Below are 26529 nucleotides of genomic sequence, written 5' to 3' on the forward strand. Positions count from 1 at the left end.
AATCTTCCGGGGGCGTAAGTTTGCGCACTGGTGGAGCCACGCCGCGAGCAGCCTATGCACGCGAAGCTCGCCGCGAGCTCCACGACGTGGACAGCTGGGCTTGCCCCGTTGTGCCACATTTCGTGGCCCAAATTTCGCCGTTTTCGGTGGATTCCGGCGCGTTTTCGATCGTTGGCCGCATTCGTGATGAGTCGGCCGTGGGGTCTCAGGGGGAGATATACAGGGGTTGGGGTGTGCGGAACGGTCGAGAAAAAGCAGGAAGCTGGACGGGTCGGAGGAGCATTTCGCAAAAAGGGGTGCAACACGAGGACTTCCCAGGGGGTCACCCATCCTAGTACTACTCTCGCCCAAGCACGCTTAACTTCGGAGTTCTGATGGGATCCGGTGCATTAGTGCTGGTATGATCGCACCCGCTGAGATATGCGCGCTTTAACCTTTTATGCTCTAACAGCGGAGCGACAGGTGGGACGTCGAATCTTCCGTGGGGCGTAACTTTGCGCACTGGTGGAGCCACGCCGCGAGCAGCCTATGCACGCGAAGCTCGCCGCGAGCTCCACGACGTGGACAGCTGGGCTTGCCCCGTTGTGCCACATTTCGTGGCCCAAATTTCGCCGTTTTCGGTGGATTCCGGCGCGTTTTCGATCGTTGGCCGCATTCGTGATGAGTCGGCCGTGGGGTCTCAGGGGGAGATATACAGGGGTTGGGGTGTGCGGAACGGTCGAGAAAAAGCAGGAAGCTGGACGGGTCGGAGGAGCATTTCGCAAAAAGGGGTGCAACACGAGGACTTCCCAGGGGGTCACCCATCCTAGTACTACTCTCGCCCAAGCACGCTTAACTTCGGAGTTCTGATGGGATCCGGTGCATTAGTGCTGGTATGATCGCACCCGCTAAGATATGCGCGCTTTAACCTTTTATGCTCTAGCAGCGGAGCGACAGGTGGGACGTCGAATCTTCCGGGGGGCGTAACTTTGCGCACTGGTGGAGCCACGCCGCGAGCTCCACGACGTGGACAACTGGGCTTGCCCCGTTGTGCCACATTTCGTGGCCCAAATTTCGCCGTTTTCGGTGGATTCCGGCGCGTTTTCGATCGTTGGCCGCATTCGTGATGAGTCGGCCGTGGGGTCTCAGGGGGAGATATACAGGGGTTGGGGTGTGCGGAACGGTCGAGAAAAAGCAGGAAGCTGGACGGGTCGGAGGAGCAGTTCGCAAAAAGGGGTGCAACACGAGGACTTCCCAGGGGGTCACCCATCCTAGTACTGCTCTCGCCCAAGCACGCTTAACTTCGGAGTTCTGATGGGATCCGGTGCATTAGTGCTGGTATGATCGCACCCGCTGAGATATGCGCGCTTTAACCTTTTATGCTCTAGCAGCGGAGCGACAGGTGGGACGTCGAATCTTCCGGGGGGCGTAACTTTGCGCACTGGTGGAGCCACGCCGCGAGCAGCCTATGCACGCGAAGCTCGCCGCGAGCTCCACGACGTGGACAGCTGGGCTTGCCCCGTTGTGCCACATTTGATGGCCCAAATTTCGCCGTTTTCGGTGGATTCCGGCGCGTTTTCGATCGTTGGCCGCATTCGTGATGAGTCGGCCGTGGGGTCTCAGGGGGAGATATACAGGGGTTGGGGTGTGCGGAACGGTCGAGAAAAAGCAGGAAGCTGGACGGGTCGGAGGAGCATTTCGCAAAAAGGGGTGCAACACGAGGACTTCCCAGGGGGTCACCCATCCTAGTATTACTCTCGCCCAAGCACGCTTAACTTCGGAGTTCTGATGGGATCCGGTGCATTAGTGCTGGTATGATCGCACCAGCTGAGATATGCGCGCTTTAACCTTTTATGCTCTAGCAGCGGAGCGACAGGTGGGACGTCGAATCTTCCGGGGGGCGTAACTTTGCGCACTGGTGGAGCCACGCCGCGAGCAGCCTATGCACGCGAAGCTCGCCGCGAGCTCCACGACGTGGACAGCTGGGCTTGCCCCGTTGTGCCACATTTCGTGGCCCAAATTTCGCCGTTTTCGGTGGATTCCGGCGCGTTTTCGATCGTTGGCCGCATTCGTGATGAGTCGGCCGTGGGGTCTCAGGGGGAGATATACAGGGGTTGGGGTGTGCGGAACGGTCGAGAAAAAGCAGGAAGCTGGACGGGTCGGAGGAGCATTTCGCAAAAAGGGGTGCAACACGAGGACTTCCCAGGGGGTCACCCATCCTAGTACTACTCTCGCCCAAGCACGCTTAACTTCGGAGTTCTGATGGGATCCGGTGCATTAGTGCTGGTATGATCGCACCCGCTGAGATATGCGCGCTTTAACCTTTTATGCTCTAACAGCGGAGCGACAGGTGGGACGTCGAATCTTCCGTGGGGCGTAACTTTGCGCACTGGTGGAGCCACGCCGCGAGCAGCCTATGCACGCGAAGCTCGCCGCGAGCTCCACGACGTGGACAGCTGGGCTTGCCCCGTTGTGCCACATTTCGTGGCCCAAATTTCGCCGTTTTCGGTGGATTCCGGCGCGTTTTCGATCGTTGGCCGCATTCGTGATGAGTCGGCCGTGGGGTCTCAGGGGGAGATATACAGGGGTTGGGGTGTGCGGAACGGTCGAGAAAAAGCAGGAAGCTGGACGGGTCGGAGGAGCATTTCGCAAAAAGGGGTGCAACACGAGGACTTCCCAAGGGGTCACCCATCCTAGTACTACTCTCGCCCAAGCACGCTTAACTTCGGAGTTCTGATGGGATCCGGTGCATTAGTGCTGGTATGATCGCACCCGTTGAGATATGCGCGCTTTAACCTTTTATGCTCTAGCAGCGGAGCGACAGGTGGGACGTCGAATCTTCCGGGGGGCGTAACTTTGCGCACTGGTGGAGCCACGCCGCGAGCAGCCTATGCACGCGAAGCTCGCCGCGAGCTCCACGACGTGGACAGCTGGGCTTGCCCCGTTGTGCCACATTTCGTGGCCCAAATTTCGCCGTTTTCGGTGGATTCCGGCGCGTTTTCGATCGTTGGCCGCATTCGTGATGAGTCGGCCGTGGGGTCTCAGGGGGAGATATACAGGGGTTGGGGTGTGCGGAACGGTCGAGAAAAAGCAGGAAGCTGGACGGGTCGGAGGAGCATTTCGCAAAAAGGGGTGCAACACGAGGACTTCCCAGGGGGTCACCCATCCTAGTACTACTCTCGCCCAAGCACGCTTAACTTCGGAGTTCTGATGGGATCCGGTGCATTAGTGCTGGTATGATCGCACCCGCTGAGATATGCGCGCTTTAACCTTTTATGCTCTAACAGCGGAGCGACAGGTGGGACGTCGAATCTTCCGTGGGGCGTAACTTTGCGCACTGGTGGAGCCACGCCGCGAGCAGCCTATGCACGCGAAGCTCGCCGCGAGCTCCACGACGTGGACAGCTGGGCTTGCCCCGTTGTGCCACATTTCGTGGCCCAAATTTCGCCGTTTTCGGTGGATTCCGGCGCGTTTTCGATCGTTGGCCGCATTCGTGATGAGTCGGCCGTGGGGTCTCAGGGGGAGATATACAGGGGTTGGGGTGTGCGGAACGGTCGAGAAAAAGCAGGAAGCTGGACGGGTCGGAGGAGCATTTCGCAAAAAGGGGTGCAACACGAGGACTTCCCAAGGGGTCACCCATCCTAGTACTACTCTCGCCCAAGCACGCTTAACTTCGGAGTTCTGATGGGATCCGGTGCATTAGTGCTGGTATGATCGCACCCGTTGAGATATGCGCGCTTTAACCTTTTATGCTCTAGCAGCGGAGCGACAGGTGGGACGTCGAATCTTCCGGGGGGCGTAACTTTGCGCACTGGTGGAGCCACGCCGCGAGCAGCCTATGCACGCGAAGCTCGCCGCGAGCTCCACAACGTGGACAACAGGGCTTGCCCCGTTGTGCCACATTTCGTGGCCCAAATTTCGCCGTTTTCGGTGGATTCCGGCGCGTTTTCGATCGTTGGCCGCATTCGTGATGAGTCGGCCGTGGGGTCTCAGGGGGAGATATACAGGGGTTGGGGTGTGCGGAACGGTCGAGAAAAAGCAGGAAGCTGGACGGGTCGGAGGAGCATTTCGCAAAAAGGGGTGCAACACGAGGACTTCCCAGGGGGTCACCCATCCTAGTACTACTCTCGCCCAAGCGCGCTTAACTTCGGAGTTCTGATGGGATCCGGTGCATTAGTGCTGGTATGATCGCACCCGCTGAGATATGCGCGCTTTAACCTTTTATGCTCTAGCAGCGGAGCGACAGGTGGGACGTCGAATCTTCCGGGGGGCGTAACTTTGCGCACTGGTGGAGCCACGCCGCGAGCAGCCTATGCACGCGAAGCTCGCCGCGAGCTCCACGACGTGGACAGCTGGGCTTGCCCCGTTGTGCCACATTTCGTGGCCCAAATTTCGCCGTTTTCGGTGGATTCCGGCGCGTTTTCGATCGTTGGCCGCATTCGTGATGAGTCGGCCGTGGGGTCTCAGGGGGAGATATACAGGGGTTGGGGTGTGCGGAACGGTCGAGAAAAAGCAGGAAGCTGGACGGGTCGGAGGAGCATTTCGCAAAAAGGGGTGCAACACGAGGACTTCCCAGGGGGTCACCCATCCTAGTACTACTCTCGCCCAAGCACGCTTAACTTCGGAGTTCTGATGGGATCCGGTGCATTAGTGCTGGTATGATCGCACCCGCTGAGATATGCGCGCTTTAACCTTTTATGCTCTAGCAGCGGAGCGACAGGTGGGACGTCGAATCTTCCGGGGGGCGTAACTTTGCGCACTGGTGGAGCCACGCCGCGAGCAGCCTATGCACGCGAAGCTCGCCGCGAGCTCCACGACGTGGACAGCTGGGCTTGCCCCGTTGTGCCACATTTGATGGCCCAAATTTCGCCGTTTTCGGTGGATTCCGGCGCGTTTTCGATCGTTGGCCGCATTCGTGATGAGTCGGCCGTGGGGTCTCAGGGGGAGATATACAGGGGTTGGGGTGTGCGGAACGGTCGAGAAAAAGCAGGAAGCTGGACGGGTCGGAGGAGCATTTCGCAAAAAGGGGTGCAACACGAGGACTTCCCAGGGGGTCACCCATCCTAGTACTACTCTCGCCCAAGCACGCTTAACTTCGGAGTTCTGATGGGATCCGGTGCATTAGTGCTGGTATGATCGCACCCGCTGAGATATGCGCGCTTTAACCTTTTATGCTCTAGCAGCGGAGCGACAGGTGGGACGTCGAATCTTCCGGGGGGCGTAACTTTGCGCACTGGTGGAGCCACGCCGCGAGCAGCCTATGCACGCGAAGCTCGCCGCGAGCTCCACGACGTGGACAGCTGGGCTTGCCCCGTTGTGCCACATTTCGTGGCCCAAATTTCGCCGTTTTCGGTGGATTCCGGCGCGTTTTCGATCGTTGGCCGCATTCGTGATGAGTCGGCCGTGGGGTCTCAGGGGGAGATATACAGGGGTTGGGGTGTGCGGAACGGTCGAGAAAAAGCAGGAAGCTGGACGGGTCGGAGGAGCATTTCGCAAAAAGGGGTGCAACACGAGGACTTCCCAGGGGGTCACCCATCCTAGTACTACTCTCGCCCAAGCACGCTTAACTTCGGAGTTCTGATGGGATCCGGTGCATTAGTGCTGGTATGATCGCACCCGCTGAGATATGCGCGCTTTAACCTTTTATGCTCTAGCAGCGGAGCGACAGGTGGGACGTCGAATCTTCCGGGGGGCGTAACTTTGCGCACTGGTGGAGCCACGCCGCGAGCAGCCTATGCACGCGAAGCTCGCCGCGAGCTCCACGACGTGGACAGCTGGGCTTGCCCCGTTGTGCCACATTTGATGGCCCAAATTTCGCCGTTTTCGGTGGATTCCGGCGCGTTTTCGATCGTTGGCCGCATTCGTGATGAGTCGGCCGTGGGGTCTCAGGGGGAGATATACAGGGGTTGGGGTGTGCGGAACGGTCGAGAAAAAGCAGGAAGCTGGACGGGTCGGAGGAGCATTTCGCAAAAAGGGGTGCAACACGAGGACTTCCCAGGGGGTCACCCATCCTAGTACTACTCTCGCCCAAGCACGCTTAACTTCGGAGTTCTGATGGGATCCGGTGCATTAGTGCTGGTATGATCGCACCCGCTGAGATATGCGCGCTTTAACCTTTTATGCTCTAGCAGCGGAGCGACAGGTGGGACGTCGAATCTTCCGGGGGGCGTAACTTTGCGCACTGGTGGAGCCACGCCGCGAGCAGCCTATGCACGCGAAGCTCGCCGCGAGCTCCACGACGTGGACAGCTGGGCTTGCCCCGTTGTGCCACATTTCGTGGCCCAAATTTCGCCGTTTTCGGTGGATTCCGGCGCGTTTTCGATCGTTGGCCGCATTCGTGATGAGTCGGCCGTGGGGTCTCAGGGGGAGATATACAGGGGTTGGGGTGTGCGGAACGGTCGAGAAAAAGCAGGAAGCTGGACGGGTCGGAGGAGCATTTCGCAAAAAGGGGTGCAACACGAGGACTTCCCAGGGGGTCACCCATCCTAGTACTACTCTCGCCCAAGCACGCTTAGCTTCGGAGTTCTAATGGGATCCGGTGCATTAGTGCTGGTATGATCGCACCCGCTGAGATATGCGCGCTTTAACCTTTTATGCTCTAGCAGCGGAGCGACAGGTGGGACGTCGAATCTTCCGGGGGGCGTAACTTTGCGCACTGGTGGAGCCACGCCGCGAGCAGCCTATGCACGCGAAGCTCGCCGCGAGCTCCACGACGTGGACAGCTGGGCTTGCCCCGTTGTGCCACATTTGATGGCCCAAATTTCGCCGTTTTCGGTGGATTCCGGCGCGTTTTCGATCGTTGGCCGCATTCGTGATGAGTCGGCCGTGGGGTCTCAGGGGGAGATATACAGGGGTTGGGGTGTGCGGAACGGTCGAGAAAAAGCAGGAAGCTGGACGGGTCGGAGGAGCATTTCGCAAAAAGGGGTGCAACACGAGGACTTCCCAGGGGGTCACCCATCCTAGTACTACTCTCGCCCAAGCGCGCTTAACTTCGGAGTTCTGATGGGATCCGGTGCATTAGTGCTGGTATGATCGCACCCGCTGAGATATGCGCGCTTTAACCTTTTATGCTCTAGCAGCGGAGCGACAGGTGGGACGTCGAATCTTCCGGGGGGCGTAACTTTGCGCACTGGTGGAGCCACGCCGCGAGCAGCCTATGCACGCGAAGCTCGCCGCGAGCTCCACGACGTGGACAGCTGGGCTTGCCCCGTTGTGCCACATTTCGTGGCCCAAATTTCGCCGTTTTCGGTGGATTCCGGCGCGTTTTCGATCGTTGGCCGCATTCGTGATGAGTCGGCCGTGGGGTCTCAGGGGGAGATATACAGGGGTTGGGGTGTGCGGAACGGTCGAGAAAAAGCAGGAAGCTGGACGGGTCGGAGGAGCATTTCGCAAAAAGGGGTGCAACACGAGGACTTCCCAGGGGGTCACCCATCCTAGTACTACTCTCGCCCAAGCACGCTTAACTTCGGAGTTCTGATGGGATCCGGTGCATTAGTGCTGGTATGATCGCACCCGCTGAGATATGCGCGCTTTAACCTTTTATGCTCTAGCAGCGGAGCGACAGGTGGGACGTCGAATCTTCCGGGGGGCGTAACTTTGCGCACTGGTGGAGCCACGCCGCGAGCAGCCTATGCACGCGAAGCTCGCCGCGAGCTCCACGACGTGGACAGCTGGGCTTGCCCCGTTGTGCCACATTTGATGGCCCAAATTTCGCCGTTTTCGGTGGATTCCGGCGCGTTTTCGATCGTTGGCCGCATTCGTGATGAGTCGGCCGTGGGGTCTCAGGGGGAGATATACAGGGGTTGGGGTGTGCGGAACGGTCGAGAAAAAGCAGGAAGCTGGACGGGTCGGAGGAGCATTTCGCAAAAAGGGGTGCAACACGAGGACTTCCCAGGGGGTCACCCATCCTAGTACTACTCTCGCCCAAGCACGCTTAACTTCGGAGTTCTGATGGGATCCGGTGCATTAGTGCTGGTATGATCGCACCCGCTGAGATATGCGCGCTTTAACCTTTTATGCTCTAGCAGCGGAGCGACAGGTGGGACGTCGAATCTTCCGGGGGGCGTAACTTTGCGCACTGGTGGAGCCACGCCGCGAGCAGCCTATGCACGCGAAGCTCGCCGCGAGCTCCACGACGTGGACAGCTGGGCTTGCCCCGTTGTGCCACATTTGATGGCCCAAATTTCGCCGTTTTCGGTGGATTCCGGCGCGTTTTCGATCGTTGGCCGCATTCGTGATGAGTCGGCCGTGGGGTCTCAGGGGGAGATATACAGGGGTTGGGGTGTGCGGAACGGTCGAGAAAAAGCAGGAAGCTGGACGGGTCGGAGGAGCATTTCGCAAAAAGGGGTGCAACACGAGGACTTCCCAGGGGGTCACCCATCCTAGTACTACTCTCGCCCAAGCACGCTTAACTTCGGAGTTCTGATGGGATCCGGTGCATTAGTGCTGGTATGATCGCACCCGCTGAGATATGCGCGCTTTAACCTTTTATGCTCTAGCAGCGGAGCGACAGGTGGGACGTCGAATCTTCCGGGGGGCGTAACTTTGCGCACTGGTGGAGCCACGCCGCGAGCAGCCTATGCACGCGAAGCTCGCCGCGAGCTCCACGACGTGGACAGCTGGGCTTGCCCCGTTGTGCCACATTTGATGGCCCAAATTTCGCCGTTTTCGGTGGATTCCGGCGCGTTTTCGATCGTTGGCCGCATTCGTGATGAGTCGGCCGTGGGGTCTCAGGGGGAGATATACAGGGGTTGGGGTGTGCGGAACGGTCGAGAAAAAGCAGGAAGCTGGACGGGTCGGAGGAGCATTTCGCAAAAAGGGGTGCAACACGAGGACTTCCCAGGGGGTCACCCATCCTAGTACTACTCTCGCCCAAGCACGCTTAACTTCGGAGTTCTGATGGGATCCGGTGCATTAGTGCTGGTATGATCGCACCCGCTGAGATATGCGCGCTTTAACCTTTTATGCTCTAGCAGCGGAGCGACAGGTGGGACGTCGAATCTTCCGGGGGGCGTAACTTTGCGCACTGGTGGAGCCACGCCGCGAGCAGCCTATGCACGCGAAGCTCGCCGCGAGCTCCACGACGTGGACAGCTGGGCTTGCCCCGTTGTGCCACATTTGATGGCCCAAATTTCGCCGTTTTCGGTGGATTCCGGCGCGTTTTCGATCGTTGGCCGCATTCGTGATGAGTCGGCCGTGGGGTCTCAGGGGGAGATATACAGGGGTTGGGGTGTGCGGAACGGTCGAGAAAAAGCAGGAAGCTGGACGGGTCGGAGAAGCATTTCGCAAAAAGGGGTGCAACACGAGGACTTCCCAGGGGGTCCCCCATCCTAGTACTACTCTCGCCCAAGCACGCTTAACTTCGGAGTTCTGATGGGATCCGGTGCATTAGTGCTGGTATGATCGCACCCGCTGAGATATGCGCGCTTTAACCTTTTATGCTCTAGCAGCGGAGCGACAGGTGGGACGTCGAATCTTCCGGGGGGCGTAACTTTGCGCACTGGTGGAGCCACGCCGCGAGCTCCACGACGTGGACAACTGGGCTTGCCCCGTTGTGCCACATTTCGTGGCCCAAATTTCGCCGTTTTCGGTGGATTCCGGCGCGTTTTCGATCGTTGGCCGCATTCGTGATGAGTCGGCCGTGGGGTCTCAGGGGGAGATATACAGGGGTTGGGGTGTGCGGAACGGTCGAGAAAAAGCAGGAAGCTGGACGGGTCGGAGGAGCAGTTCGCAAAAAGGGGTGCAACACGAGGACTTCCCAGGGGGTCACCCATCCTAGTACTGCTCTCGCCCAAGCACGCTTAACTTCGGAGTTCTGATGGGATCCGGTGCATTAGTGCTGGTATGATCGCACCCGCTGAGATATGCGCGCTTTAACCTTTTATGCTCTAGCAGCGGAGCGACAGGTGGGACGTCGAATCTTCCGGGGGGCGTAACTTTGCGCACTGGTGGAGCCACGCCGCGAGCAGCCTATGCACGCGAAGCTCGCCGCGAGCTCCACGACGTGGACAGCTGGGCTTGCCCCGTTGTGCCACATTTGATGGCCCAAATTTCGCCGTTTTCGGTGGATTCCGGCGCGTTTTCGATCGTTGGCCGCATTCGTGATGAGTCGGCCGTGGGGTCTCAGGGGGAGATATACAGGGGTTGGGGTGTGCGGAACGGTCGAGAAAAAGCAGGAAGCTGGACGGGTCGGAGGAGCATTTCGCAAAAAGGGGTGCAACACGAGGACTTCCCAGGGGGTCACCCATCCTAGTACTACTCTCGCCCAAGCACGCTTAACTTCGGAGTTCTGATGGGATCCGGTGCATTAGTGCTGGTATGATCGCACCCGCTGAGATATGCGCGCTTTAACCTTTTATGCTCTAGCAGCGGAGCGACAGGTGGGACGTCGAATCTTCCGGGGGGCGTAACTTTGCGCACTGGTGGAGCCACGCCGCGAGCAGCCTATGCACGCGAAGCTCGCCGCGAGCTCCACGACGTGGACAGCTGGGCTTGCCCCGTTGTGCCACATTTGATGGCCCAAATTTCGCCGTTTTCGGTGGATTCCGGCGCGTTTTCGATCGTTGGCCGCATTCGTGATGAGTCGGCCGTGGGGTCTCAGGGGGAGATATACAGGGGTTGGGGTGTGCGGAACGGTCGAGAAAAAGCAGGAAGCTGGACGGGTCGGAGAAGCATTTCGCAAAAAGGGGTGCAACACGAGGACTTCCCAGGGGGTCCCCCATCCTAGTACTACTCTCGCCCAAGCACGCTTAACTTCGGAGTTCTGATGGGATCCGGTGCATTAGTGCTGGTATGATCGCACCCGCTGAGATATGCGCGCTTTAACCTTTTATGCTCTAGCAGCGGAGCGACAGGTGGGACGTCGAATCTTCCGGGGGGCGTAACTTTGCGCACTGGTGGAGCCACGCCGCGAGCTCCACGACGTGGACAACTGGGCTTGCCCCGTTGTGCCACATTTCGTGGCCCAAATTTCGCCGTTTTCGGTGGATTCCGGCGCGTTTTCGATCGTTGGCCGCATTCGTGATGAGTCGGCCGTGGGGTCTCAGGGGGAGATATACAGGGGTTGGGGTGTGCGGAACGGTCGAGAAAAAGCAGGAAGCTGGACGGGTCGGAGGAGCAGTTCGCAAAAAGGGGTGCAACACGAGGACTTCCCAGGGGGTCACCCATCCTAGTACTGCTCTCGCCCAAGCACGCTTAACTTCGGAGTTCTGATGGGATCCGGTGCATTAGTGCTGGTATGATCGCACCCGCTGAGATATGCGCGCTTTAACCTTTTATGCTCTAGCAGCGGAGCGACAGGTGGGACGTCGAATCTTCCGGGGGGCGTAACATTGCGCACTGGTGGAGCCACGCCGCGAGCAGCCTATGCACGCGAAGCTCGCCGCGAGCTCCACGACGTGGACAACTGGGCTTGCCCCGTTGTGCCACATTTCGTGGCCCAAATTTCGCCGTTTTCGGTGGATTCCGGCGCGTTTTCGATCGTTGGCCGCATTCGTGATGAGTCGGCCGTGGGGTCTCAGGGGGAGATATACAGGGGTTGGGGTGTGCGGAACGGTCGAGAAAAAGCAGGAAGCTGGACGGGTCGGAGGAGCATTTCGCAAAAAGGGGTGCAACACGAGGACTTCCCATGGGGTCACCCATCCTAGTACTACTCTCGCCCAAGCACGCTTAACTTCGCAGTTCTGATGGGATCCGGTGCATTAGTGCTGGTATGATCGCACCCGCTGAGATATGCGCGCTTTAACCTTTTATGCTCTAGCAGCGGAGCGACAGGTGCGACGTCGAATCTTCCGGGGGGCGTAACTTTGCGCACTGGTGGAGCCACGCCGCGAGCAGCCTATGCACGCGAAGCTCGCCGCGAGCTCCACGACGTGGACAGCTGGGCTTGCCCCGTTGTGCCACATTTCGTGGCCCAAATTTCGCCGTTTTCGGTGGATTCCGGCGCGTTTTCGATCGTTGGCCGCATTCGTGATGAGTCGGCCGTGGGGTCTCAGGGGGAGATATACAGGGGTTGGGGTGTGCGGAACGGTCGAGAAAAAGCAGGAAGCTGGACGGGTCGGAGGAGCATTTCGCAAAAAGGAGTGCAACACGAGGACTTCCCAGGGGGTCACCCATCCTAGTACTACTCTCGCCCAAGCACGCTTAGCTTCGGAGTTCTGATGGGATCCGGTGCATTAGTGCTGGTATGATCGCACCCGCTGAGATATGCGCGCTTTAACCTTTTATGCTCTAGCAGCGGAGCGACAGGTGGGACGTCGAATCTTCCGGGGGGCGTAACTTTGCGCACTGGTGGAGCCACGCCGCGAGCAGCCTATGCACGCGAAGCTCGCCGCGAGCTCCACGACGTGGACAGCTGGGCTTGCCCCGTTGTGCCACATTTGATGGCCCAAATTTCGCCGTTTTCGGTGGATTCCGGCGCGTTTTCGATCGTTGGCCGCATTCGTGATGAGTCGGCCGTGGGGTCTCAGGGGGAGATATACAGGGGTTGGGGTGTGCGGAACGGTCGAGAAAAAGCAGGAAGCTGGACGGGTCGGAGGAGCATTTCGCAAAAAGGGGTGCAACACGAGGACTTCCCAGGGGGTCACCCATCCTAGTACTACTCTCGCCCAAGCACGCTTAACTTCGGAGTTCTGATGGGATCCGGTGCATTAGTGCTGGTATGATCGCACCCGCTGAGATATGCGCGCTTTAACCTTTTATGCTCTAGCAGCGGAGCGACAGGTGGGACGTCGAATCTTCCGGGGGGCGTAACTTTGCGCACTGGTGGAGCCACGCCGCGAGCAGCCTATGCACGCGAAGCTCGCCGCGAGCTCCACGACGTGGACAGCTGGGCTTGCCCCGTTGTGCCACATTTGATGGCCCAAATTTCGCCGTTTTCGGTGGATTCCGGCGCGTTTTCGATCGTTGGCCGCATTCGTGATGAGTCGGCCGTGGGGTCTCAGGGGGAGATATACAGGGGTTGGGGTGTGCGGAACGGTCGAGAAAAAGCAGGAAGCTGGACGGGTCGGAGAAGCATTTCGCAAAAAGGGGTGCAACACGAGGACTTCCCAGGGGGTCACCCATCCTAGTACTACTCTCGCCCAAGCACGCTTAACTTCGGAGTTCTGATGGGATCCGGTGCATTAGTGCTGGTATGATCGCACCCGCTGAGATATGCGCGCTTTAACCTTTTATGCTCTAGCAGCGGAGCGACAGGTGGGACGTCGAATCTTCCGGGGGGCGTAACTTTGCGCACTGGTGGAGCCACGCCGCGAGCTCCACGACGTGGACAACTGGGCTTGCCCCGTTGTGCCACATTTCGTGGCCCAAATTTCGCCGTTTTCGGTGGATTCCGGCGCGTTTTCGATCGTTGGCCGCATTCGTGATGAGTCGGCCGTGGGGTCTCAGGGGGAGATATACAGGGGTTGGGGTGTGCGGAACGGTCGAGAAAAAGCAGGAAGCTGGACGGGTCGGAGGAGCAGTTCGCAAAAAGGGGTGCAACACGAGGACTTCCCAGGGGGTCACCCATCCTAGTACTGCTCTCGCCCAAGCACGCTTAACTTCGGAGTTCTGATGGGATCCGGTGCATTAGTGCTGGTATGATCGCACCCGCTGAGATATGCGCGCTTTAAGCTTTTATGCTCTAGCAGCGGAGCGACAGGTGGGACGTCGAATCTTCCGGGGGGCGTAACATTGCGCACTGGTGGAGCCACGCCGCGAGCAGCCTATGCACGCGAAGCTCGCCGCGAGCTCCACGACGTGGACAACTGGGCTTGCCCCGTTGTGCCACATTTCGTGGCCCAAATTTCGCCGTTTTCGGTGGATTCCGGCGCGTTTTCGATCGTTGGCCGCATTCGTGATGAGTCGGCCGTGGGGTCTCAGGGGGAGATATACAGGGGTTGGGGTGTGCGGAACGGTCGAGAAAAAGCAGGAAGCTGGACGGGTCGGAGGAGCATTTCGCAAAAAGGGGTGCAACACGAGGACTTCCCATGGGGTCACCCATCCTAGTACTACTCTCGCCCAAGCACGCTTAACTTCGCAGTTCTGATGGGATCCGGTGCATTAGTGCTGGTATGATCGCACCCGCTGAGATATGCGCGCTTTAACCTTTTATGCTCTAGCAGCGGAGCGACAGGTGCGACGTCGAATCTTCCGGGGGGCGTAACTTTGCGCACTGGTGGAGCCACGCCGCGAGCAGCCTATGCACGCGAAGCTCGCCGCGAGCTCCACAACGTGGACAACTGGGCTTGCCCCGTTGTGCCACATTTCGTGGCCCAAATTTCGCCGTTTTCGGTGGATTCCGGCGCGTTTTTGATCGTTGGCCGCATTCGTGATGAGTCGGCCGTGGGGTCTCATGGGGAGATATACAGGGGTTGGGGTGCGCGGAACGGTCGAGAAAAAGCAGGAAGCTGGACGGGTGGGAGGAGCAGTTCGCAAAAAGGGGTGCAACACGAGGACTTCCCAGGGGGTCACCCATCCTAGTACTACTCTCGCCCAAGCACGCTTAACTTCGGAGTTCTGATGGGATCCGGTGCATTAGTGCTGGTATGATCGCACCCGCTGAGATATGCGCGCTTTAACCTTTTATGCTCTAGCAGCGGAGCGACAGGTGGGACGTCGAATCTTCCGGGGGGCGTAACTTTGCGCACTGGTGGAGCCACGCCGCGAGCAGCCTATGCACGCGAAGCTCGCCGCGAGCTCCACGACGTGGACAGCTGGGCTTGCCCCGTTGTGCCACATTTGATGGCCCAAATTTCGCCGTTTTCGGTGGATTCCGGCGCGTTTTCGATCGTTGGCCGCATTCGTGATGAGTCGGCCGTGGGGTCTCAGGGGGAGATATACAGGGGTTGGGGTGTGCGGAACGGTCGAGAAAAAGCAGGAAGCTGGACGGGTCGGAGAAGCATTTCGCAAAAAGGGGTGCAACACGAGGACTTCCCAGGGGGTCACCCATCCTAGTACTACTCTCGCCCAAGCACGCTTAACTTCGGAGTTCTGATGGGATCCGGTGCATTAGTGCTGGTATGATCGCACCCGCTGAGATATGCGCGCTTTAACCTTTTATGCTCTAGCAGCGGAGCGACAGGTGGGACGTCGAATCTTCCGGGGGGCGTAACTTTGCGCACTGGTGGAGCCACGCCGCGAGCTCCACGACGTGGACAACTGGGCTTGCCCCGTTGTGCCACATTTCGTGGCCCAAATTTCGCCGTTTTCGGTGGATTCCGGCGCGTTTTCGATCGTTGGCCGCATTCGTGATGAGTCGGCCGTGGGGTCTCAGGGGGAGATATACAGGGGTTGGGGTGTGCGGAACGGTCGAGAAAAAGCAGGAAGCTGGACGGGTCGGAGGAGCAGTTCGCAAAAAGGGGTGCAACACGAGGACTTCCCAGGGGGTCACCCATCCTAGTACTGCTCTCGCCCAAGCACGCTTAACTTCGGAGTTCTGATGGGATCCGGTGCATTAGTGCTGGTATGATCGCACCCGCTGAGATATGCGCGCTTTAAGCTTTTATGCTCTAGCAGCGGAGCGACAGGTGGGACGTCGAATCTTCCGGGGGGCGTAACATTGCGCACTGGTGGAGCCACGCCGCGAGCAGCCTATGCACGCGAAGCTCGCCGCGAGCTCCACGACGTGGACAACTGGGCTTGCCCCGTTGTGCCACATTTCGTGGCCCAAATTTCGCCGTTTTCGGTGGATTCCGGCGCGTTTTCGATCGTTGGCCGCATTCGTGATGAGTCGGCCGTGGGGTCTCAGGGGGAGATATACAGGGGTTGGGGTGTGCGGAACGGTCGAGAAAAAGCAGGAAGCTGGACGGGTCGGAGGAGCATTTCGCAAAAAGGGGTGCAACACGAGGACTTCCCATGGGGTCACCCATCCTAGTACTACTCTCGCCCAAGCACGCTTAACTTCGCAGTTCTGATGGGATCCGGTGCATTAGTGCTGGTATGATCGCACCCGCTGAGATATGCGCGCTTTAACCTTTTATGCTCTAGCAGCGGAGCGACAGGTGCGACGTCGAATCTTCCGGGGGGCGTAACTTTGCGCACTGGTGGAGCCACGCCGCGAGCAGCCTATGCACGCGAAGCTCGCCGCGAGCTCCACAACGTGGACAACTGGGCTTGCCCCGTTGTGCCACATTTCGTGGCCCAAATTTCGCCGTTTTCGGTGGATTCCGGCGCGTTTTTGATCGTTGGCCGCATTCGTGATGAGTCGGCCGTGGGGTCTCATGGGGAGATATACAGGGGTTGGGGTGCGCGGAACGGTCGAGAAAAAGCAGGAAGCTGGACGGGTGGGAGGAGCAGTTCGCAAAAAGGGGTGCAACACGAGGACTTCCCAGGGGGTCACCCATCCTAGTACTACTCTCGCCCAAGCACGCTTAACTTCGGAGTTCTGATGGGATCCGGTGCATTAGTGCTGGTATGATCGCACCCGCTGAGATATGCGCGCTTTAACCTTTTATGCTCTAGCAGCGGAGCGACAGGTGGGACGTCGAATCTTCCGGGGGGCGTAACTTTGCGCACTGGTGGAGCCACGCCGCGAGCAGCCTATGCACGCGAAGCTCGCCGCGAGCTCCACGACGTGGACAGCTGGGCTTGCCCCGTTGTGCCACATTTGATGGCCCAAATTTCGCCGTTTTCGGTGGATTCCGGCGCGTTTTCGATCGTTGGCCGCATTCGTGATGAGTCGGCCGTGGGGTCTCAGGGGGAGATATACAGGGGTTGGGGTGTGCGGAACGGTCGAGAAAAAGCAGGAAGCTGGACGGGTCGGAGAAGCATTTCGCAAAAAGGGGTGCAACACGAGGACTTCCCAGGGGGTCACCCATCCTAGTACTACTCTCGCCCAAGCACGCTTAACTTCGGAGTTCTGATGGGATCCGGTGCATTAGTGCTGGTATGATCGCACCCGCTGAGATATGCGCGCTTTAACCTTTTATGCTCTAGCAGCGGAGCGACAGGTGGGACGTCGAATCTTCCGGGGGGCGTAACTTTGCGCACTGGTGGAGCCACGACGCGAGCTCCACGACGTGGACAACTGGGCTTGCCCCGTTGTGCCACATTTCGTGGCCCAAATTTCGCCGTTTTCGGTGGATTCCGGCGCGTTTTCGATCGTTGGCCGCATTCGTGATGAGTCGGCCGTGGGGTCTCAGGGGGAGATATACAGGGGTTGGGGTGTGCGGAACGGTCGAGAAAAAGCAGGAAGCTGGACGGGTCGGAGGAGCATTTCGCAAAAAGGGGTGCAACACGAGGACTTCCCAGGGGGTCACCCATCCTAGTACTACTCTCGCCCAAGCACGCTTAGCTTCGGAGTTCTGATGGGATCCGGTGCATTAGTGCTGGTATGATCGCACCCGCTGAGATATGCGCGCTTTAACCTTTTATGCTCTAGCAGCGGAGCGACAGGTGGGACGTCGAATCTTCCGGGGGGCGTAACTTTGCGCACTGGTGGAGCCACGCCGCGAGCAGCCTATGCACGCGAAGCTCGCCGCGAGCTCCGCGACGTGGACAGCTGGGCTTGCCCCGTTGTGCCACATTTGATGGCCCAAATTTCGCCGTTTTCGGTGGATTCCGGCGCGTTTTCGATCGTTGGCCGCATTCGTGATGAGTCGGCCGTGGGGTCTCAGGGGGAGATATACAGGGGTTGGGGTGTGCGGAACGGTCGAGAAAAAGCAGGAAGCTGGACGGGTCGGAGGAGCATTTCGCAAAAAGGGGTGCAACACGAGGACTTCCCAGGGGGTCACCCATCCTAGTACTACTCTCGCCCAAGCACGCTTAACTTCGGAGTTCTGATGGGATCCGGTGCATTAGTGCTGGTATGATCGCACCCGCTGAGATATGCGCGCTTTAACCTTTTATGCTCTAGCAGCGGAGCGACAGGTGGGACGTCGAATCTTCCGGGGGGCGTAACTTTGCGCACTGGTGGAGCCACGCCGCGAGCAGCCTATGCACGCGAAGCTCGCCGCGAGCTCCACGACGTGGACAGCTGGGCTTGCCCCGTTGTGCCACATTTGATGGCCCAAATTTCGCCGTTTTCGGTGGATTCCGGCGCGTTTTCGATCGTTGGCCGCATTCGTGATGAGTCGGCCGTGGGGTCTCAGGGGGAGATATACAGGGGTTGGGGTGTGCGGAACGGTCGAGAAAAAGCAGGAAGCTGGACGGGTCGGAGAAGCATTTCGCAAAAAGGGGTGCAACACGAGGACTTCCCAGGGGGTCACCCATCCTAGTACTACTCTCGCCCAAGCACGCTTAACTTCGGAGTTCTGATGGGATCCGGTGCATTAGTGCTGGTATGATCGCACCCGCTGAGATATGCGCGCTTTAACCTTTTATGCTCTAGCAGCGGAGCGACAGGTGGGACGTCGAATCTTCCGGGGGGCGTAACTTTGCGCACTGGTGGAGCCACGCCGCGAGCTCCACGACGTGGACAACTGGGCTTGCCCCGTTGTGCCACATTTCGTGGCCCAAATTTCGCCGTTTTCGGTGGATTCCGGCGCGTTTTCGATCGTTGGCCGCATTCGTGATGAGTCGGCCGTGGGGTCTCAGGGGGAGATATACAGGGGTTGGGGTGTGCGGAACGGTCGAGAAAAAGCAGGAAGCTGGACGGGTCGGAGAAGCATTTCGCAAAAAGGGGTGCAACACGAGGACTTCCCAGGGGGTCACCCATCCTAGTACTACTCTCGCCCAAGCACGCTTAACTTCGGAGTTCTGATGGGATCCGGTGCATTAGTGCTGGTATGATCGCACCCGCTGAGATATGCGCGCTTTAACCTTTTATGCTCTAGCAGCGGAGCGACAGGTGGGACGTCGAATCTTCCGGGGGGCGTAACTTTGCGCACTGGTGGAGCCACGCCGCGAGCTCCACGACGTGGACAACTGGGCTTGCCCCGTTGTGCCACATTTCGTGGCCCAAATTTCGCCGTTTTCGGTGGATTCCGGCGCGTTTTCGATCGTTGGCCGCATTCGTGATGAGTCGGCCGTGGGGTCTCAGGGGGAGATATACAGGGGTTGGGGTGTGCGGAACGGTCGAGAAAAAGCAGGAAGCTGGACGGGTCGGAGGAGCAGTTCGCAAAAAGGGGTGCAACACGAGGACTTCCCAGGGGGTCACCCATCCTAGTACTGCTCTCGCCAAGCACGCTTAACTTCGGAGTTCTGATGGGATCCGGTGCATTAGTGCTGGTATGATCGCACCCGCTGAGATATGCGCGCTTTAACCTTTTATGCTCTAGCAGCGGAGCGACAGGTGGGACGTCGAATCTTCCGGGGGGCGTAACTTTGCGCACTGGTGGAGCCACGCCGCGAGCAGCCTATGCACGCGAAGCTCGCCGCGAGCTCCACGACGTGGACAACTGGGCTTGCCCCGTTGTGCCACATTTCGTGGCCCAAATTTCGCCGTTTTCGGTGGATTCCGGCGCGTTTTCGATCGTTGGCCGCATTCGTGATGAGTCGGCCGTGGGGTCTCAGGGGGAGATATACAGGGGTTGGGGTGTGCGGAACGGTCGAGAAAAAGCAGGAAGCTGGACGGGTCGGAGGAGCATTTCGCAAAAAGGGGTGCAACACGAGGACTTCCCATGGGGTCACCCATCCTAGTACTACTCTCGCCCAAGCACGCTTAACTTCGCAGTTCTGATGGGATCCGGTGCATTAGTGCTGGTATGATCGCACCCGCTGAGATATGCGCGCTTTAACCTTTTATGCTCTAGCAGCGGAGCGACAGGTGCGACGTCGAATCTTCCGGGGGGCGTAACTTTGCGCACTGGTGGAGCCACGCCGCGAGCAGCCTATGCACGCGAAGCTCGCCGCGAGCTCCACAACGTGGACAACTGGGCTTGCCCCGTTGTGCCACATTTCGTGGCCCAAATTTCGCCGTTTTCGGTGGATTCCGGCGCGTTTTTGATCGTTGGCCGCATTCGTGATGAGTCGGCCGTGGGGTCTCATGGGGAGATATACAGGGGTTGGGGTGCGCGGAACGGTCGAGAAAAAGCAGGAAGCTGGACGGGTGGGAGGAGCAGTTCGCAAAAAGGGGTGCAACACGAGGACTTCCCAGGGGGTCACCCATCCTAGTACTACTCTCGCCCAAGCACGCTTAACTTCGGAGTTCTGATGGGATCCGGTGCATTAGTGCTGGTATGATCGCACCCGCTGAGATATGCGCGCTTTAACCTTTTATGCTCTGGCAGCGGAGCGACAGGTGGGACGTCGAATCTTCCGGGGGGCGTAACTTTGCGCACTGGTGGAGCTACGCCGCGAGCAGCCTATGCACGCGAAGCTCGCCGCGAGCTCCACGACGTGGACAACAGGGCTTGCCCCGTTGGGCCACATTTCGTGGCCCAAATTTCGCCGTTTTCGGTGGATTCCGGCGCGTTTTCGATCGTTGGCCGCATTCGTGATGAGTCGGCCGTGGGGTCTCATGGGGAGATATACAGGGGTTGGGGTGTGCGGAACGGTCGAGAAAAAGCAGGAAGCTGGACGAGTCGGAGGAGCATTTCGCAAAAAGGGGTGCAACACGAGGACTTCCCAGGGGGTCACCCATCCTAGTACTACTCTCGCCCAAGCACGCTTAACTTCGGAGTTCTGATGGGATCCGGTGCATTAGTGCTGGTATGATCGCACCCGCTGAGATATGCGCGCTTTAACCTTTTATGCTCTAGCAGCGGAGCGACAGGTGGGACGTCGAATCTTCCGGAGGGCGTAACTTTGCGCACTGGTGGAGCCACGCCGCGAGCAGCCTATGCACGCGAAGCTCGCCGCGAGCTCCACGACGTGGACAGCTGGGCTTGCCCCGTTGTGCCACATTTCGTGGCCCAACTTTCGCCGTTTTCGGTGGATTCCGGCGCGTTTTCGATCGTTGGCCGCATTCGTGATGAGTCGGCCGTGGGGTCTCAGGGGGAGATATACAGGGGTTGGGGTGTGCGGAACGGTCGAGAAAAAGCAGGAAGCTGGACGGGTCGGAGGAGCATTTCGCAAAAAGGGGTGCAACACGAGGACTTCCCAGGGGGTCACCCATCCTAGTACTACTCTCGCCCAAGCACGCTTAACTTTGGAGTTCTGATGGGATCCGGTGCATTAGTGCTGGTATGATCGCACCCGATGAGATATGCGCGCTTTAACCTTTTATGCTCTAGCAGCGGAGCGACAGGTGGGACGTCGAATCTTCCGGGGGGCGTAACTTTGCGCACTGGTGGAGCCACGCCGCGAGCAGCCTATGCACGCGAAGCTCGCCGCGAGCTCCACGACGTGGACAGCTGGGCTTGCCCCGTTGTGCCACATTTCGTGGCCCAAATTTCGCCGTTTTCGGTTGATTCCGGCGCGTTTTCGATCGTTGGCCGCATTCGTGATGAGTCGGCCGTGGGGTCTCAGGGGGAGATATACAGGGGTTGGGGTGTGCGGAACGGTCGAGAAAAAGCAGGAATCTGGACGGGTCGGAGGAGCATTTCGCAAAAAGGGGTGCAACACGAGGACTTCCCAGGGGGTCACCCATCCTAGTACTACTCTCGCCCAAGCACGCTTAACTTCGGAGTTCTGATGGGATCCGGTGCATTAGTGCTGTTATGATCGCACCCGCTGAGATATGCGCGCTTTAACCTTTTATGCTCTAGCAGCGAAGCGACAGGTGGGACGTCGAATCTTCCGGGGGGCGTAACTTTGCGCACTGGTGGAGCCACGCCGCGAGCAGCCTATGCACGCGAAGCTCGCCGCGAGCTCCACGACGTGGACAGCTGGGCTTGCCCCGTTGTGCCACATTTCGTGGCCCAAATTTCGCCGTTTTCGGTGGATTCCGGCGCGTTTTCGATCGTTGGCCGCATTCGTGATGAGTCGGCCGTGGGGTCTCAGGGGGAGATATACAGGGGTTGGGGTGTGCGGAACGGTCGAGAAAAAGCAGGAAGCTGGACGGGTCGGAGGAGCATTTCGCAAAAAGGGGTGCAACACGAGGACTTCCCAGGGGGTCACCCATCCTAGTACTACTCTCGCCCAAGCACGCTTAACTTCGGAGTTCTGATGGGATCCGGTGCATTAGTGCTGGTATGATCGCACCCGCTGAGATATGCGCGCTTTAACCTTTTATGCTCTAGCAGCGGAGCGACAGGTGGGACGTCGAATCTTCCGGGGGGCGTAACTTTGCGCACTGGTGGAGCCACGCCGCGAGCAGCCTATGCACGCGAAGCTCGCCGCGAGCTCCACGACGTGGACAGCTGGGCTTGCCCCGTTGTGCCACATTTCGTGGCCCAAATTTCGCCGTTTTCGGTGGATTCCGGCGCGTTTTCGATCGTTGGCCGCATTCGTGATGAGTCGGCCGTGGGGTCTCAGGGGGAGATATACAGGGGTTGGGGTGTGCGGAACGGTCGAGAAAAAGCAGGAAGCTGGACGGGTCGGAGGAGCATTTCGCAAAAAGGGGTGCAACACGAGGACTTCCCAGGGGGTCACCCATCCTAGTACTACTCTCGCCCAAGCACGCTTAACTTCGGAGTTCTGATGGGATCCGGTGCATTAGTGCTGGTATGATCGCACCCGCTGAGATATGCGCGCTTTAACCTTTTATGCTCTGGCAGCGGAGCGACAGGTGGGACGTCGAATCTTCCGGGGGGCGTAACTTTGCGCACTGGTGGAGCTACGCCGCGAGCAGCCTATGCACGCGAAGCTCGCCGCGAGCTCCACGACGTGGACAACAGGGCTTGCCCCGTTGGGCCACATTTCGTGGCCCAAATTTCGCCGTTTTCGGTGGATTCCGGCGCGTTTTCGATCGTTGGCCGCATTCGTGATGAGTCGGCCGTGGGGTCTCATGGGGAGATATACAGGGGTTGGGGTGTGCGGAACGGTCGAGAAAAAGCAGGAAGCTGGACGAGTCGGAGGAGCATTTCGCAAAAAGGGGTGCAACACGAGGACTTCCCAGGGGGTCACCCATCCTAGTACTACTCTCGCCCAAGCACGCTTAACTTCGGAGTTCTGATGGGATCCGGTGCATTAGTGCTGGTATGATCGCACCCGCTGAGATATGCGCGCTTTAACCTTTTATGCTCTAGCAGCGGAGCGACAGGTGGGACGTCGAATCTTCCGGAGGGCGTAACTTTGCGCACTGGTGGAGCCACGCCGCGAGCAGCCTATGCACGCGAAGCTCGCCGCGAGCTCCACGACGTGGACAGCTGGGCTTGCCCCGTTGTGCCACATTTCGTGGCCCAACTTTCGCCGTTTTCGGTGGATTCCGGCGCGTTTTCGATCGTTGGCCGCATTCGTGATGAGTCGGCCGTGGGGTCTCAGGGGGAGATATACAGGGGTTGGGGTGTGCGGAACGGTCGAGAAAAAGCAGGAAGCTGGACGGGTCGGAGGAGCATTTCGCAAAAAGGGGTGCAACACGAGGACTTCCCAGGGGGTCACCCATCCTAGTACTACTCTCGCCCAAGCACGCTTAACTTTGGAGTTCTGATGGGATCCGGTGCATTAGTGCTGGTATGATCGCACCCGATGAGATATGCGCGCTTTAACCTTTTATGCTCTAGCAGCGGAGCGACAGGTGGGACGTCGAATCTTCCGGGGGGCGTAACTTTGCGCACTGGTGGAGCCACGCCGCGAGCAGCCTATGCACGCGAAGCTCGCCGCGAGCTCCACGACGTGGACAGCTGGGCTTGCCCCGTTGTGCCACATTTCGTGGCCCAAATTTCGCCGTTTTCGGTTGATTCCGGCGCGTTTTCGATCGTTGGCCGCATTCGTGATGAGTCGGCCGTGGGGTCTCAGGGGGAGATATACAGGGGTTGGGGTGTGCGGAACGGTCGAGAAAAAGCAGGAATCTGGACGGGTCGGAGGAGCATTTCGCAAAAAGGGGTGCAACACGAGGACTTCCCAGGGGGTCACCCATCCTAGTACTACTCTCGCCCAAGCACGCTTAACTTCGGAGTTCTGATGGGATCCGGTGCATTAGTGCTGTTATGATCGCACCCGCTGAGATATGCGCGCTTTAACCTTTTATGCTCTAGCAGCGAAGCGACAGGTGGGACGTCGAATCTTCCGGGGGGCGTAACTTTGCGCACTGGTGGAGCCACGCCGCGAGCAGCCTATGCACGCGAAGCTCGCCGCGAGCTCCACGACGTGGACAGCTGGGCTTGCCCCGTTGTGCCACATTTCGTGGCCCAAATTTCGCCGTTTTCGGTGGATTCCGGCGCGTTTTCGATCGTTGGCCGCATTCGTGATGAGTCGGCCGTGGGGTCTCAGGGGGAGATATACAGGGGTTGGGGTGTGCGGAACGGTCGAGAAAAAGCAGGAAGCTGGACGGGTCGGAGGAGCATTTCGCAAAAAGGGGTGCAACACGAGGACTTCCCAGGGGGTCACCCATCCTAGTACTACTCTCGCCCAAGCACGCTTAACTTCGGAGTTCTGATGGGATCCGGTGCATTAGTGCTGGTATGATCGCACCCGCTGAGATATGCGCGCTTTAACCTTTTATGCTCTAGCAGCGGAGCGACAGGTGGGACGTCGAATCTTCCGGGGGGCGTAACTTTGCGCACTGGTGGAGCCACGCCGCGAGCAGCCTATGCACGCGAAGCTCGCCGCGAGCTCCACGACGTGGACAGCTGGGCTTGCCCCGTTGTGCCACATTTCGTGGCCCAAATTTCGCCGTTTTCGGTGGATTCCGGCGCGTTTTCGATCGTTGGCCGCATTCGTGATGAGTCGGCCGTGGGGTCTCAGGGGGAGATATACAGGGGTTGGGGTGTGCGGAACGGTCGAGAAAAAGCAGGAAGCTGGACGGGTCGGAGGAGCATTTCGCAAAAAGGGGTGCAACACGAGGACTTCCCAGGGGGTCACCCATCCTAGTACTACTCTCGCCCAAGCACGCTTAACTTCGGAGTTCTGATGGGATCCGGTGCATTAGTGCTGGTATGATCGCACCCGCTGAGATATGCGCGCTTTAACCTTTTATGCTCTAGCAGCGGAGCGACAGGTGGGACGTCGAATCTTCCGGGGGGCGTAACTTTGCGCACTGGTGGAGCCACGCCGCGAGCAGCCTATGCACGCGAAGCTCGCCGCGAGCTCCACGACGTGGACAGCTGGGCTTGCCCCGTTGTGCCACATTTCGTGGCCCAAATTTCGCCGTTTTCGGTGGATTCCGGCGCGTTTTTGATCGTTGGCCGCATTCGTGATGAGTCGGCCGTGGGGTCTCATGGGGAGATATACAGGGGTTGGGGTGCGCGGAACGGTCGAGAAAAAGCAGGAAGCTGGACGGGTGGGAGGAGCAGTTCGCAAAAAGGGGTGCAACACGAGGACTTCCCAGGGGGTCACCCATCCTAGTACTACTCTCGCCCAAGCACGCTTAACTTCGGAGTTCTGATGGGATCCGGTGCATTAGTGCTGGTATGATCGCACCCGCTGAGATATGCGCGCTTTAACCTTTTATGCTCTGGCAGCGGAGCGACAGGTGGGACGTCGAATCTTCCGGGGGGCGTAACTTTGCGCACTGGTGGAGCTACGCCGCGAGCAGCCTATGCACGCGAAGCTCGCCGCGAGCTCCACGACGTGGACAACAGGGCTTGCCCCGTTGGGCCACATTTCGTGGCCCAAATTTCGCCGTTTTCGGTGGATTCCGGCGCGTTTTCGATCGTTGGCCGCATTCGTGATGAGTCGGCCGTGGGGTCTCATGGGGAGATATACAGGGGTTGGGGTGTGCGGAACGGTCGAGAAAAAGCAGGAAGCTGGACGAGTCGGAGGAGCATTTCGCAAAAAGGGGTGCAACACGAGGACTTCCCAGGGGGTCACCCATCCTAGTACTACTCTCGCCCAAGCACGCTTAACTTCGGAGTTCTGATGGGATCCGGTGCATTAGTGCTGGTATGATCGCACCCGCTGAGATATGCGCGCTTTAACCTTTTATGCTCTAGCAGCGGAGCGACAGGTGGGACGTCGAATCTTCCGGAGGGCGTAACTTTGCGCACTGGTGGAGCCACGCCGCGAGCAGCCTATGCACGCGAAGCTCGCCGCGAGCTCCACGACGTGGACAGCTGGGCTTGCCCCGTTGTGCCACATTTCGTGGCCCAACTTTCGCCGTTTTCGGTGGATTCCGGCGCGTTTTCGATCGTTGGCCGCATTCGTGATGAGTCGGCCGTGGGGTCTCAGGGGGAGATATACAGGGGTTGGGGTGTGCGGAACGGTCGAGAAAAAGCAGGAAGCTGGACGGGTCGGAGGAGCATTTCGCAAAAAGGGGTGCAACACGAGGACTTCCCAGGGGGTCACCCATCCTAGTACTACTCTCGCCCAAGCACGCTTAACTTCGGAGTTCTGATGGGATCCGGTGCATTAGTGCTGGTATGATCGCACCCGCTGAGATATGCGCGCTTTAACCTTTTATGCTCTAGCAGCGGAGCGACAGGTGGGACGTCGAATCTTCCGGGGGGCGTAACTTTGCGCACTGGTGGAGCCACGCCGCGAGCAGCCTATGCACGCGAAGCTCGCCGCGAGCTCCACGACGTGGACAGCTGGGCTTGCCCCGTTGTGCCACATTTCGTGGCCCAAATTTCGCCGTTTTCGGTGGATTCCGGCGCGTTTTCGATCGTTAGCCGCATTCGTGATGAGTCGGCCGTGGGGTCTCAGGGGGAGATA

At 59.0% G+C, this 26529-nt stretch overlaps 56 non-coding genes across 56 annotated transcripts; all 56 read right to left on the bottom strand.

Moving 5' to 3' along the window:
- Positions 1-293: 293 nt before the first annotated feature.
- LOC148786089 (5S ribosomal RNA) lies at positions 294-412 on the bottom strand. Its single transcript, XR_016062444.1, has one exon. It is a non-coding gene; the product is annotated as a 5S ribosomal RNA (ribosomal RNA).
- A 355-nt stretch (positions 413-767) lies between these two features.
- On the bottom strand, positions 768-886 carry LOC148786090 (5S ribosomal RNA). Its single transcript, XR_016062445.1, has one exon. It is a non-coding gene; the product is annotated as a 5S ribosomal RNA (ribosomal RNA).
- Positions 887-1212: 326 nt separating this feature from the next.
- Positions 1213-1331, bottom strand: LOC148786091 (5S ribosomal RNA). The gene has a single exon (XR_016068133.1). It is a non-coding gene; the product is annotated as a 5S ribosomal RNA (ribosomal RNA).
- A 355-nt stretch (positions 1332-1686) lies between these two features.
- Positions 1687-1805, bottom strand: LOC148786092 (5S ribosomal RNA). The gene has a single exon (XR_016062189.1). It is a non-coding gene; the product is annotated as a 5S ribosomal RNA (ribosomal RNA).
- A 355-nt stretch (positions 1806-2160) lies between these two features.
- Positions 2161-2279, bottom strand: LOC148786093 (5S ribosomal RNA). Its single transcript, XR_016062446.1, has one exon. It is a non-coding gene; the product is annotated as a 5S ribosomal RNA (ribosomal RNA).
- A 355-nt stretch (positions 2280-2634) lies between these two features.
- On the bottom strand, positions 2635-2753 carry LOC148786094 (5S ribosomal RNA). The gene has a single exon (XR_016068084.1). It is a non-coding gene; the product is annotated as a 5S ribosomal RNA (ribosomal RNA).
- A 355-nt stretch (positions 2754-3108) lies between these two features.
- On the bottom strand, positions 3109-3227 carry LOC148786095 (5S ribosomal RNA). Its single transcript, XR_016062447.1, has one exon. It is a non-coding gene; the product is annotated as a 5S ribosomal RNA (ribosomal RNA).
- A 355-nt stretch (positions 3228-3582) lies between these two features.
- Positions 3583-3701, bottom strand: LOC148786096 (5S ribosomal RNA). The gene has a single exon (XR_016068085.1). It is a non-coding gene; the product is annotated as a 5S ribosomal RNA (ribosomal RNA).
- Positions 3702-4056: 355 nt separating this feature from the next.
- Positions 4057-4175, bottom strand: LOC148786097 (5S ribosomal RNA). Its single transcript, XR_016061795.1, has one exon. It is a non-coding gene; the product is annotated as a 5S ribosomal RNA (ribosomal RNA).
- Positions 4176-4530: 355 nt separating this feature from the next.
- On the bottom strand, positions 4531-4649 carry LOC148786098 (5S ribosomal RNA). The gene has a single exon (XR_016062448.1). It is a non-coding gene; the product is annotated as a 5S ribosomal RNA (ribosomal RNA).
- Positions 4650-5004: 355 nt separating this feature from the next.
- Positions 5005-5123, bottom strand: LOC148786099 (5S ribosomal RNA). The gene has a single exon (XR_016062449.1). It is a non-coding gene; the product is annotated as a 5S ribosomal RNA (ribosomal RNA).
- A 355-nt stretch (positions 5124-5478) lies between these two features.
- LOC148786100 (5S ribosomal RNA) lies at positions 5479-5597 on the bottom strand. The gene has a single exon (XR_016062450.1). It is a non-coding gene; the product is annotated as a 5S ribosomal RNA (ribosomal RNA).
- Positions 5598-5952: 355 nt separating this feature from the next.
- On the bottom strand, positions 5953-6071 carry LOC148786101 (5S ribosomal RNA). The gene has a single exon (XR_016062451.1). It is a non-coding gene; the product is annotated as a 5S ribosomal RNA (ribosomal RNA).
- Positions 6072-6426: 355 nt separating this feature from the next.
- Positions 6427-6545, bottom strand: LOC148786102 (5S ribosomal RNA). The gene has a single exon (XR_016068118.1). It is a non-coding gene; the product is annotated as a 5S ribosomal RNA (ribosomal RNA).
- A 355-nt stretch (positions 6546-6900) lies between these two features.
- Positions 6901-7019, bottom strand: LOC148786103 (5S ribosomal RNA). Its single transcript, XR_016061796.1, has one exon. It is a non-coding gene; the product is annotated as a 5S ribosomal RNA (ribosomal RNA).
- A 355-nt stretch (positions 7020-7374) lies between these two features.
- Positions 7375-7493, bottom strand: LOC148786104 (5S ribosomal RNA). The gene has a single exon (XR_016062452.1). It is a non-coding gene; the product is annotated as a 5S ribosomal RNA (ribosomal RNA).
- Positions 7494-7848: 355 nt separating this feature from the next.
- On the bottom strand, positions 7849-7967 carry LOC148786105 (5S ribosomal RNA). The gene has a single exon (XR_016062453.1). It is a non-coding gene; the product is annotated as a 5S ribosomal RNA (ribosomal RNA).
- Positions 7968-8322: 355 nt separating this feature from the next.
- Positions 8323-8441, bottom strand: LOC148786106 (5S ribosomal RNA). Its single transcript, XR_016062455.1, has one exon. It is a non-coding gene; the product is annotated as a 5S ribosomal RNA (ribosomal RNA).
- A 355-nt stretch (positions 8442-8796) lies between these two features.
- LOC148786107 (5S ribosomal RNA) lies at positions 8797-8915 on the bottom strand. The gene has a single exon (XR_016062456.1). It is a non-coding gene; the product is annotated as a 5S ribosomal RNA (ribosomal RNA).
- Positions 8916-9270: 355 nt separating this feature from the next.
- LOC148786108 (5S ribosomal RNA) lies at positions 9271-9389 on the bottom strand. Its single transcript, XR_016068114.1, has one exon. It is a non-coding gene; the product is annotated as a 5S ribosomal RNA (ribosomal RNA).
- A 326-nt stretch (positions 9390-9715) lies between these two features.
- Positions 9716-9834, bottom strand: LOC148786109 (5S ribosomal RNA). The gene has a single exon (XR_016068134.1). It is a non-coding gene; the product is annotated as a 5S ribosomal RNA (ribosomal RNA).
- A 355-nt stretch (positions 9835-10189) lies between these two features.
- Positions 10190-10308, bottom strand: LOC148786110 (5S ribosomal RNA). The gene has a single exon (XR_016062457.1). It is a non-coding gene; the product is annotated as a 5S ribosomal RNA (ribosomal RNA).
- Positions 10309-10663: 355 nt separating this feature from the next.
- Positions 10664-10782, bottom strand: LOC148786111 (5S ribosomal RNA). Its single transcript, XR_016068116.1, has one exon. It is a non-coding gene; the product is annotated as a 5S ribosomal RNA (ribosomal RNA).
- A 326-nt stretch (positions 10783-11108) lies between these two features.
- On the bottom strand, positions 11109-11227 carry LOC148786112 (5S ribosomal RNA). Its single transcript, XR_016068135.1, has one exon. It is a non-coding gene; the product is annotated as a 5S ribosomal RNA (ribosomal RNA).
- Positions 11228-11582: 355 nt separating this feature from the next.
- LOC148786113 (5S ribosomal RNA) lies at positions 11583-11701 on the bottom strand. The gene has a single exon (XR_016062195.1). It is a non-coding gene; the product is annotated as a 5S ribosomal RNA (ribosomal RNA).
- Positions 11702-12056: 355 nt separating this feature from the next.
- LOC148786114 (5S ribosomal RNA) lies at positions 12057-12175 on the bottom strand. The gene has a single exon (XR_016068111.1). It is a non-coding gene; the product is annotated as a 5S ribosomal RNA (ribosomal RNA).
- Positions 12176-12530: 355 nt separating this feature from the next.
- LOC148786115 (5S ribosomal RNA) lies at positions 12531-12649 on the bottom strand. The gene has a single exon (XR_016062458.1). It is a non-coding gene; the product is annotated as a 5S ribosomal RNA (ribosomal RNA).
- Positions 12650-13004: 355 nt separating this feature from the next.
- LOC148786116 (5S ribosomal RNA) lies at positions 13005-13123 on the bottom strand. Its single transcript, XR_016062459.1, has one exon. It is a non-coding gene; the product is annotated as a 5S ribosomal RNA (ribosomal RNA).
- A 326-nt stretch (positions 13124-13449) lies between these two features.
- Positions 13450-13568, bottom strand: LOC148786117 (5S ribosomal RNA). The gene has a single exon (XR_016068136.1). It is a non-coding gene; the product is annotated as a 5S ribosomal RNA (ribosomal RNA).
- Positions 13569-13923: 355 nt separating this feature from the next.
- LOC148786118 (5S ribosomal RNA) lies at positions 13924-14042 on the bottom strand. Its single transcript, XR_016062196.1, has one exon. It is a non-coding gene; the product is annotated as a 5S ribosomal RNA (ribosomal RNA).
- A 355-nt stretch (positions 14043-14397) lies between these two features.
- On the bottom strand, positions 14398-14516 carry LOC148786119 (5S ribosomal RNA). Its single transcript, XR_016062460.1, has one exon. It is a non-coding gene; the product is annotated as a 5S ribosomal RNA (ribosomal RNA).
- Positions 14517-14871: 355 nt separating this feature from the next.
- On the bottom strand, positions 14872-14990 carry LOC148786120 (5S ribosomal RNA). The gene has a single exon (XR_016062461.1). It is a non-coding gene; the product is annotated as a 5S ribosomal RNA (ribosomal RNA).
- Positions 14991-15316: 326 nt separating this feature from the next.
- LOC148786121 (5S ribosomal RNA) lies at positions 15317-15435 on the bottom strand. The gene has a single exon (XR_016068138.1). It is a non-coding gene; the product is annotated as a 5S ribosomal RNA (ribosomal RNA).
- Positions 15436-15790: 355 nt separating this feature from the next.
- Positions 15791-15909, bottom strand: LOC148786122 (5S ribosomal RNA). The gene has a single exon (XR_016062197.1). It is a non-coding gene; the product is annotated as a 5S ribosomal RNA (ribosomal RNA).
- Positions 15910-16264: 355 nt separating this feature from the next.
- On the bottom strand, positions 16265-16383 carry LOC148786123 (5S ribosomal RNA). The gene has a single exon (XR_016062462.1). It is a non-coding gene; the product is annotated as a 5S ribosomal RNA (ribosomal RNA).
- Positions 16384-16738: 355 nt separating this feature from the next.
- Positions 16739-16857, bottom strand: LOC148786124 (5S ribosomal RNA). The gene has a single exon (XR_016062463.1). It is a non-coding gene; the product is annotated as a 5S ribosomal RNA (ribosomal RNA).
- A 326-nt stretch (positions 16858-17183) lies between these two features.
- On the bottom strand, positions 17184-17302 carry LOC148786125 (5S ribosomal RNA). The gene has a single exon (XR_016068062.1). It is a non-coding gene; the product is annotated as a 5S ribosomal RNA (ribosomal RNA).
- A 355-nt stretch (positions 17303-17657) lies between these two features.
- Positions 17658-17776, bottom strand: LOC148786126 (5S ribosomal RNA). Its single transcript, XR_016062464.1, has one exon. It is a non-coding gene; the product is annotated as a 5S ribosomal RNA (ribosomal RNA).
- Positions 17777-18131: 355 nt separating this feature from the next.
- LOC148786127 (5S ribosomal RNA) lies at positions 18132-18250 on the bottom strand. The gene has a single exon (XR_016062466.1). It is a non-coding gene; the product is annotated as a 5S ribosomal RNA (ribosomal RNA).
- A 326-nt stretch (positions 18251-18576) lies between these two features.
- Positions 18577-18695, bottom strand: LOC148786128 (5S ribosomal RNA). Its single transcript, XR_016062467.1, has one exon. It is a non-coding gene; the product is annotated as a 5S ribosomal RNA (ribosomal RNA).
- Positions 18696-19021: 326 nt separating this feature from the next.
- On the bottom strand, positions 19022-19139 carry LOC148786129 (5S ribosomal RNA). Its single transcript, XR_016062229.1, has one exon. It is a non-coding gene; the product is annotated as a 5S ribosomal RNA (ribosomal RNA).
- A 355-nt stretch (positions 19140-19494) lies between these two features.
- LOC148786130 (5S ribosomal RNA) lies at positions 19495-19613 on the bottom strand. Its single transcript, XR_016062198.1, has one exon. It is a non-coding gene; the product is annotated as a 5S ribosomal RNA (ribosomal RNA).
- Positions 19614-19968: 355 nt separating this feature from the next.
- On the bottom strand, positions 19969-20087 carry LOC148786131 (5S ribosomal RNA). The gene has a single exon (XR_016062468.1). It is a non-coding gene; the product is annotated as a 5S ribosomal RNA (ribosomal RNA).
- A 355-nt stretch (positions 20088-20442) lies between these two features.
- On the bottom strand, positions 20443-20561 carry LOC148786132 (5S ribosomal RNA). The gene has a single exon (XR_016062469.1). It is a non-coding gene; the product is annotated as a 5S ribosomal RNA (ribosomal RNA).
- Positions 20562-20916: 355 nt separating this feature from the next.
- LOC148786133 (5S ribosomal RNA) lies at positions 20917-21035 on the bottom strand. Its single transcript, XR_016061927.1, has one exon. It is a non-coding gene; the product is annotated as a 5S ribosomal RNA (ribosomal RNA).
- Positions 21036-21390: 355 nt separating this feature from the next.
- Positions 21391-21509, bottom strand: LOC148786134 (5S ribosomal RNA). The gene has a single exon (XR_016062075.1). It is a non-coding gene; the product is annotated as a 5S ribosomal RNA (ribosomal RNA).
- Positions 21510-21864: 355 nt separating this feature from the next.
- On the bottom strand, positions 21865-21983 carry LOC148786135 (5S ribosomal RNA). Its single transcript, XR_016062470.1, has one exon. It is a non-coding gene; the product is annotated as a 5S ribosomal RNA (ribosomal RNA).
- A 355-nt stretch (positions 21984-22338) lies between these two features.
- Positions 22339-22457, bottom strand: LOC148786136 (5S ribosomal RNA). Its single transcript, XR_016062471.1, has one exon. It is a non-coding gene; the product is annotated as a 5S ribosomal RNA (ribosomal RNA).
- A 355-nt stretch (positions 22458-22812) lies between these two features.
- On the bottom strand, positions 22813-22931 carry LOC148786137 (5S ribosomal RNA). The gene has a single exon (XR_016062472.1). It is a non-coding gene; the product is annotated as a 5S ribosomal RNA (ribosomal RNA).
- Positions 22932-23286: 355 nt separating this feature from the next.
- On the bottom strand, positions 23287-23405 carry LOC148786138 (5S ribosomal RNA). Its single transcript, XR_016061928.1, has one exon. It is a non-coding gene; the product is annotated as a 5S ribosomal RNA (ribosomal RNA).
- A 355-nt stretch (positions 23406-23760) lies between these two features.
- LOC148786139 (5S ribosomal RNA) lies at positions 23761-23879 on the bottom strand. Its single transcript, XR_016062076.1, has one exon. It is a non-coding gene; the product is annotated as a 5S ribosomal RNA (ribosomal RNA).
- Positions 23880-24234: 355 nt separating this feature from the next.
- Positions 24235-24353, bottom strand: LOC148786140 (5S ribosomal RNA). Its single transcript, XR_016062473.1, has one exon. It is a non-coding gene; the product is annotated as a 5S ribosomal RNA (ribosomal RNA).
- A 355-nt stretch (positions 24354-24708) lies between these two features.
- On the bottom strand, positions 24709-24827 carry LOC148786141 (5S ribosomal RNA). Its single transcript, XR_016062474.1, has one exon. It is a non-coding gene; the product is annotated as a 5S ribosomal RNA (ribosomal RNA).
- Positions 24828-25182: 355 nt separating this feature from the next.
- LOC148786142 (5S ribosomal RNA) lies at positions 25183-25301 on the bottom strand. The gene has a single exon (XR_016062475.1). It is a non-coding gene; the product is annotated as a 5S ribosomal RNA (ribosomal RNA).
- Positions 25302-25656: 355 nt separating this feature from the next.
- LOC148786143 (5S ribosomal RNA) lies at positions 25657-25775 on the bottom strand. The gene has a single exon (XR_016062477.1). It is a non-coding gene; the product is annotated as a 5S ribosomal RNA (ribosomal RNA).
- Positions 25776-26130: 355 nt separating this feature from the next.
- LOC148786144 (5S ribosomal RNA) lies at positions 26131-26249 on the bottom strand. Its single transcript, XR_016062478.1, has one exon. It is a non-coding gene; the product is annotated as a 5S ribosomal RNA (ribosomal RNA).
- Positions 26250-26529: the final 280 nt, after the last annotated feature.

This window comes from Sesamum indicum, linkage group LG10 (assembly GCF_026168435.1).
Source record: "Sesamum indicum cultivar Baizhima isolate 11 linkage group LG10, ASM2616843v1, whole genome shotgun sequence".
In the NCBI taxonomy this organism is placed as follows: domain Eukaryota; kingdom Viridiplantae; phylum Streptophyta; class Magnoliopsida; order Lamiales; family Pedaliaceae; genus Sesamum; species Sesamum indicum.